This window comes from Gobius niger, assembly GCF_951799975.1.
Source record: "Gobius niger genome assembly, chromosome: 1".
NCBI lineage: Eukaryota > Metazoa > Chordata > Actinopteri > Gobiiformes > Gobiidae > Gobius > Gobius niger.
The window spans coordinates 14,275,277-14,283,163 of record NC_136852.1 but is presented as its reverse complement, the minus strand read 5'-3'; the positions used below and the strand labels follow the sequence as shown (position 1 = coordinate 14,283,163).

The following is a 7,887-nucleotide window of genomic DNA, read 5'->3' as shown; positions in this document are numbered from 1 at the left end:
ACGCTGCTCGCGAGGGCCTCTAAATGCCGCTTGCGGCTTTAATTATTATTATTATTATTATTATTATTATTATTATTATTATTATTATTATTATTATTATTTTTATTATTATTATTATTATTTGGATATATTGAATTGCAGTTGATGCAGGTGCAATGAAAGAATGGACCATCTATTCAGCATCCGCTTCAAAGACCGTGTCTCCGTACGCCGTGGCCGTAAATGGGTCCGCGCCCCTCAACGTGAGAACCCTTGCCGGTGTGTGGGTTTGTCTGCGTGGAGTCCTAAAACACCACCCCCGCTACAGGCACACGCCCCACGCCGCCGTCCCGCTCGCGCGCAGAGCTTTCAGCCCCGGTGCCTCGTCGCCAGTAGACTGGGCAGGACACGGATACAGCCGCTCCAAACGCACCACACGAGGCGCACTGGATTGGACGGCAGCTGAAGGTAGGCGTAGCGCGTCGCGGGACAAACCGACGCACACTGCCAGAGTAGGCGAGGAGCACAGACGCAGATCGGGCACGGCGTGGCGGACAGAACAGGAGGGAGAAAGAAGTGCTTTGGAGAACTCTACTGAAATCCTGCGTCTGGAAAGCGCTCGGGACGTAGGCAGGCGTCCGTCTCGCCGCGGACACAAAAGGGGAGGTCAAGACAAAGTCACTTCGGTGGCTGGAGAAGCGACCTTGATCACCGCTTTATAGGTTGCACTTTGCCTCTGTATCAATTAACGTTTTTTTTTTTTTTTTTTTTTTTATAAGAGCGTAGAATCGAGGCAGACTGCAGCCCACGTACCTCACTGCAAGAAGAGGATATTCTCGTGGACAAATGACCATTACGAGAGGAATGTTTAGAGCTCTGAAAGATTTGGTATCGGTGCAGGACAAAAAGATCGTTTAGGGGAATTTGACAGTCAAACGGCTGTAGCAGGAGGTTCGACGCTCCCCATCCTTATTACCTGCCGGGGGTTTCTTCGTTCTTCACACTTTGCTGATTTGAGGATTCTTACAAAACTATTGGATAAACCATTTTAACTCGCGAGAAGCCGCTCCTGTGGACAGCTGACGAGTGCGCAACGCGGTGGCGCGCCGGTTTAAGGGCGCCTTCTCCACGCTCTCAGCCCCGTCCCAGTAGATCAGCGGTGCTCGCCTGATTCCCGTAACTGCACCAAGACCTTTCATCTCTAACTGCCTCTATTTGAGCGCGTGAGAGTGGTCTCCTTTGGCTCCAGGGTGCGACGTCTTATTTTCGTGTGAGTAAAGGATTATTGGACGTATTGATTCTTCAGTGGAGTTCTTTACCTGGAGTCAAAGTGTGGAGATAAGTGCGGCGGACAGACAGACCCGAGGACGGATAACGGCGTAAATAAGCACAGGTATTGCACTGTTCTGTTACTTACTTTACGCCATTTCCGAGGTTTCCTTTCCCCACACTTGTCTTTGTCGCATCGTTTCTGTGGTCTTATGGTTTGTAATTTTAGGAGAGGAGCACATGCACATACAGCGTGTGCGCGCACTGTCACGGGAGACATAGACAGGAGAGAAGGCAGATGGGGAGATAATGGCGCTGGTGTTTTCGCTACCCACACGGTTTAGACATGGGTGATATCCATTTCTGTAGATTAAGGGCATGAGCTGGGGAGAAGGGATGTGCGCGTGAGTGTGTGCGGAGGGGTGCTGAGGAGAAGAGAACGAATATCATAGACTAAAGGCAAGAGCATAAGCCCAAGTTTTAGACTCTTAGGGTCAGGAAATTGGCTGAAGTCGGATCAACTGACCATCGGTGCAGAAGACAGATGCAGGTTTGTGGAGCACTGGTTGGTGAATTTGAATTGGGCAGTGTGTGGGATTTCAAGAATGCTGTAAAGGTGGCTAAAGCAAAACAGCATAGGATAAGAGAAGGTGTGTAATTAAATAGATTGTGAAGCCAAGAGGTGCTGCGCTGTGGGAACGACTCGGGAGATTTAGGACAGCCGTGATAAAGGATATATAGAGGCCAGGTGTTGTAGCTTGGCATGGTCAAAGCTCCCTTAAGATTGCTCTAACAATAGCTTGCTGCAGGCCAAGTCAAACAGAGGGTACCTTAATTCCCATATTGCAGAATCTTCTATGGCTCTATCCAATATGATTTCAGCACGCGGTGGGAGCCACCACAAGCTCAAGTGGGAGATCTCATCTTGCTGTGTCAGCCGCTCATGTCTGACCCTCCTGCGCCTGCTTTCTTCCTTTTGCCTAACTGTTCAATTTGCATATTGATGGGCTTGAGAGATGTAGCTCAAAGCCTCTTTAAAACGCACGCAAACACATATGTGAAATTAGGTCTGGTTAGGACTTGGGCTTGCTGTTTGAAAAATGTATTACTGTGGCTTAACTCAAGCCCTTGTTCAACACCATTTGGGGGGAAAGATTCACTTCCAATTATCTTTGCTTCAGTTGCTCAGATCTGTTGCCTACTCATCTATTTCAGAACTTTAGATCACGTTGTAAATGCATTAGTTTACAGACGTACTGTATACTGTAACTGCTATAGGCATATACATTATCTCCCATTATTTTGTCCCATTATTATGACCACTACTATTGAGTTTTATATATAAATGTATTTATTATTTTTCTTTTTTGACGAGAAAAGTCCAACTGAGATTTCAGAACAAATGTCCAAGCGAGTCCTGGTCCTTAATGGAAAGCTATTGTACATATTTTTAGTAACAGTGGAAACCAAAGCACAGCCCGATACACAGACGCATGGGAAACACCACGGAAAGCCCTCACTCTCCTTGGGTCAAACATGTAACCTTTTTGCTGTGAGGTGAGAGCCAACTACAGCAAAATTGTGGCTCTAAATCAGATGCACAGAATGAATGTGACTTTGAAGGCATGTCCATCAGTGACATTCTTAATGTACTCTATTAGTTTTGCAATTAACTGCCAATCGTCCATGGCCAAAGCAGCCGGGATTGTCTCCAGCTGCCCATGAACTGGTTAAGTGGCCGAAAATGATTTGTTCTGGTTTTAGTCTTGGTTTGGCCCTGGAATTGTTTGTACATCCATCCAGCCTCCAGTTTGGTCTTTGCATTTGCAGTATCACTGCAAATGCATGTACTGCAAAAATACTACTGTGGTACTTGTATTTGCATTTGAGTTCTATCCATGGAATTTGAGCACTATTCCATTGTATTTCAACCTGGATAGACTCAAACAGACAAAAGCAGCAATTAGGAAGATTTATTGACATGTATTGCCGATCAGACCCCGGCGGTAGACATCGATGTATGCATGAAAGTCAGTATGGATGAACAGCTTGGAGTTAGGGATGTCTTCCCCGTAGCCTGGACACTGCTGATGGTTTGGAAGACCCGTGACGATGCAGCAGGTTTAAGAGGTGGAGATGGGGTGGAGGCCGGTCGCAGCGCAGCTGGGAAGCGAACGAACCATGATCGCTGGGGCTTAAAAGTGGGGCCGAGGGCGATGATTGGCTGCTACAGAGGTGCGGCACTTACGCTCATGGGCTGAGTTGGAGCTGTGGCCCTCTCAGAAGCAATCATTGGCTGGAGGTAGGTGATGCTGAAATTAGTCTACCAGGTTGAATTAACGCCTATGCCTCATTTCTTTAAGTATTGTTATCACTACATGTGCCACAATGGCAGAGCGGTTAGTGCTCTTGCCTTACATCAAGTCGGTTCCAGGTTCAATCCTTGGGCATAATGGGGTCTTTCTCTGTGGAGTTTGCATGTCCTCCCTGTGCCTGCATATTTTTCCTCCAGGTGCTCTGGTGTCCCCTTCCCTTTTGAGCATATACAAGAGCAGAGTTAGGGTGAATGGGAGCGCGTTTGTGAGTGCAAGTGCAGGGCATGTTTATTTGCATGTTCTTAGATTTCCAACTCGTTTTTTAAGTCTTAGAGAGACAGACTCAAGATGACTGCGAACACTTTCTTCTTGTTTCTGTTGTCCAGAGACACTCAAATATTTCATGGATCTTGATATCATTGGCAGTGAAGACGATTTGTACAGAGGCGCAAAGTTAAAGAAGCCATTCGTGAAACATTGCTAACTCTGGCTTTCAAGTCAAGCCCACTCCGTATGGACCTAAACATAATGTAGTCTCCCTCTCTGTATGGTAGTCCACATTAAGCTCCGTAGTGCGAGAGATTACACAGACTGTCAGTTAGAATATCCAGTTCCAACTCATCAGAAGCCCATCAGACGTAATGAGAAATGCACTCAGATTTGTCTTTGATCTTAACATGATTTACAGCATGACATTATTCTGTGGGAAGATTGTATTAACATGGAGATTGATCCCCAAAGGAGCTACACCCCGACATCTAAATCACTGCCGTTTCTGACATATCCGTCACACTGCTGCGCACACACATTTCAGGCGCAAAAAAAAAAAAAAACTCACTAATCTGAGCCAATCGAAGATGCCTTTCTCACGGATGCCTTCCGAAGATCACCATGAACAGAATAGGCTTCAGTGCCATGGAAACCGAGTTCACACAGCAGTCAAAAATAGCAATAAGTCTTGTTAAGTGTAAAGCAAAAGCATCCCAGGCTGTTTTGGGGGTGTTTTATGTACCTGGTAAATGCACCTTAAGCACATTCAAAAGTGTCTCCACCTATTATATATTTATTTGAAAATGACGGTGTTTGCTGCATGCATTTACATGGGAGCTTTGAAGATATAGCTTTCAGTGACGCAACATGTGTACCATTAGCATATGAATGAGGGAGGAAAAGTTTGCATTCAGTAGTGCACTCCCTTAGATCTGCTTCACGTATTGGAATTGTCCATTAGCATCTTAGCACTTATGCATGAGAGCCTGATTAATGTATAGGCATTAAATATCACTTTTAACTGTTGAATTAATAAGACACACATGGGGATTTAATGTACAGTGTGTTATAGAAGACAACTTATTCCAAGTATTAACATTGTAAACAACAACGTGAAGGAAATTATAGTGGTAGGCTTGGTTGTTGCCCAATTTCCACTGAAAAAGCCAGTGTAGGTCAAACATAAAGTGAAGTATTGTTTCACAAGTAAAGTAAAGTGCTTTATTAGTAGTTCTACAATTGTACAATGGAAATGTGAAGATGCACATGGAGGTTTAGTACCAGAAACATTACATTGTTTACTGGGATACATACTCGTTTACTTGAATTAATAATTCTATTTAAAGCAGTACTAAGCAACGTGTTTACCTTAATAAATCCTTTTCGTAGTCCCTCTGGGGGTAATACAAGTGTTAACTGGATGATTGAGGGGTCTTTCATCTCCCCCTGGTGTCTCTGGCCAGAAAACCATGCTTGCAACTTTCCTGCCTCCAGGTCGGAGCCACCAATACACACTAATGGAATCACAAAGAAGAAGCTAACAGGCTAACGGACAAAGCTAGCTGCTGGCTAGCGCCAATTAAACAGTATTTACAGGCAAGTTTGAGTGAAAAAAATGTCCATTGTGTAATTGGATGTACAATATCCCTCTCTCCCTTTGTCTTCTCTGTCAGCGAAGTATTACTCTCACGGACAATTAATGAGAAAAAAAAAAAACGCTACATGCTACGACACCTGCAGTGCTAATGGTCTCTGGGGGCATGAGTTACTTAGTACTGCTTTAAACAAGAATTAAATGTACATTTCTTTGCCAATGATGACACTATTCATTTGATTTTTCTTCCATATGTTCAAAGAAAGTACAACACATGTGGTCCCAAATACATTCAACAGTGGGTTTTGCAAAAATTCAGTACATTTTCTGCCAGTGTTACGCAATTTTGTTGTTCCAAACTTGCCTATGGTGTCCAATTTGCTTGTGAATATCTAAACAAAGTAGCAGAAACAGTTGGCATGACACTTAGAAACCTCTCTATGCTACCAACATGTAGACCGTAGATTATGTTATTTTACCAGCTTAACAATACTAGCGAATGGGTCTTATGCTGTACTTTCTCAGAACTCAAAGTCACTTCATAATTATGTCCTCAGTCACATGCAGACACTAAAGCAAACCAAAGTGTTTCATTCAAAGGATGCAATGGCAGTATGCTGGTATCAGGGATAGAGCCAGCACACTTTCAGATCAGTGGGCGAATGTGTAAGGAGTAGTGTCTTATCAATTGAGGAAAATTGTACTAGTTACATATATGTTGTTGCTATGCTACACGGTTGCTCCCTCCCTCCTGTACTCGCTGCTCCGTTGATGCTGTGCAGATGAAGTCTGTTGTGGTGTGCTGACAGGTGTCAATCATCCGTCAGACACTGCACCCTTGGTTCTTCCCATATGTGCCTTCTTGGTCGTCGTTTATTGAAAGCTTTCCTAGTTTCCCATTATCCTATTCAGGCAATACATCTTCCACTTGATACAGCATTTTCGATCAATATGTCGAGAGCATATTTTAAGGTACAGGCATCTCTTCACATGTCACACTGCTGGAGGACAACACTGTATACTGCATCACCTCCACAACGGATCAATAAAACTCAGTCATAAAACAAGTCACCTGTCTACATAATGCCATTACTTATCAATAAAAAGCAAGTGGTCAGTTATTGGAGTCATAGTGTGTCCTATCCAGATTATGTCCACTTACAAATTATGGGTGAAGACAATCTCTATATGACAGGTGATTTATGGAGCTTCTTCTTTCTACATATTAAAAGATGAGGTAAAGTAGTTTTCATCTAAAATAAAATCTCAAAAGATCTGTGCATTCAGTAATGATTGTTCACCAGGCTTTGGCATAATGTAAAAGTTGGGTTCAGAACCATTCATAAATTGCAATGTTTTATCGCTAATGCTAACGTCTGTAGATCAAATCTGGCTTTTTATTTCTCTGCTTTGCACCGTTCAAAAGATGTTATGAATTCTTAATTGCTATTGCAATGGATCCCATATTTCATCGTTTGTACCTATGTATGTGATATGCCTTATAATTCCAATGGCTACTCTGTAGTGGGGCCGTATTTTTGGTAAAGTACCTTTCTCACAGTCTACGTCAGACAGAAAAATGAAGCCTTGGAGAAGTGTAAATTCTGGAGGAGTGTAAGTGTAATTGATTGATGTGTCTGCTCTGGAGAGAGAGAGATAGAGTGAGAGAGGGAGGGAGGGAGGGAGAGAGAGACAGAGAGAGAGGAAGTAAAAAGAGAGAGGGAGGGGGGAGATAGAGAGAGGGAGGGAGAGAGGGAGAGAGGGAGGGGAGTGGGAGAGAAGGTGGGAAAGAGAGTAAGGGGGAGATAGAGGGAGAGAGAGGGAGGAAGGGAGAGAGAGAGAGGGATGGGAGTGGGAGAGAAGGGGGAAAGAGAGTAAGGGGGATATAGACGGAAGGAGGGGAGTGGGAAAGAGGGAGGGAGGAAGGGAGAGAGAGAAGGAGGGGAGTGGGAGAGAGAGGAGGAGAGAGAGAGGGGTGGAGTGGGAGGGAGGGAGGGAGGGAGGGAGGGGGAGGGGGAGAGAAAGAGAGAGAAAGAGAGATGGAGTGAAAGAAGTGGAACCCACACACACTATTTCATTTTTGGAGAGTCGGGAGAAGCCGGGAATTCACCCATCATGGCTTTGCTCAAAAAGGTGCTTTCCATTGATTTGCTGCAACTGTTTACTTTATTTTTTACCTCAGTATGCAGAACATTGTGTGCACTCAGTCCCTTTCATCATCTAACCTCACTTTACGCCATTACCCACGAAGCAAACAATCTATTTTTTCACCCAAACAACAATTCAACAGCAAATATGGAGGCAATCTAAAAATGTACGAAGGGCTAATGGCTAATCTCAGAAGCCGAATCAAATATGTGTTTTGTTTTACGATGACACACATATCAATATTAGCCAATCTGATGCAGACTTTGCGTCAGACTTTGTGTTTTTGGAAGTTGTGATAATACACCTTTTGTG

The 7,887-nt window shown here is 44.1% G+C and overlaps 1 protein-coding gene across 2 annotated transcripts in view; it reads left to right on the top strand.

Moving 5' to 3' along the window:
• The first annotated feature begins 301 nt into the window (after positions 1–301).
• LOC306976265 (leucine-rich repeat and fibronectin type III domain-containing protein 1-like protein) overlaps positions 302–7,887 on the top strand; it is a 173,314-nt gene continuing 165,728 nt past the window's right edge. Inside the window, exon 1 of one of the 2 annotated variants that reach the window (XM_079574172.1) lies at positions 302–1,372. The gene's annotated coding sequence lies outside the window, so the exon portion shown is untranslated. The remainder of the gene's footprint in view (positions 1,373–7,887) is intronic. The other variant, XM_079574173.1, reaches the window with a different exon arrangement.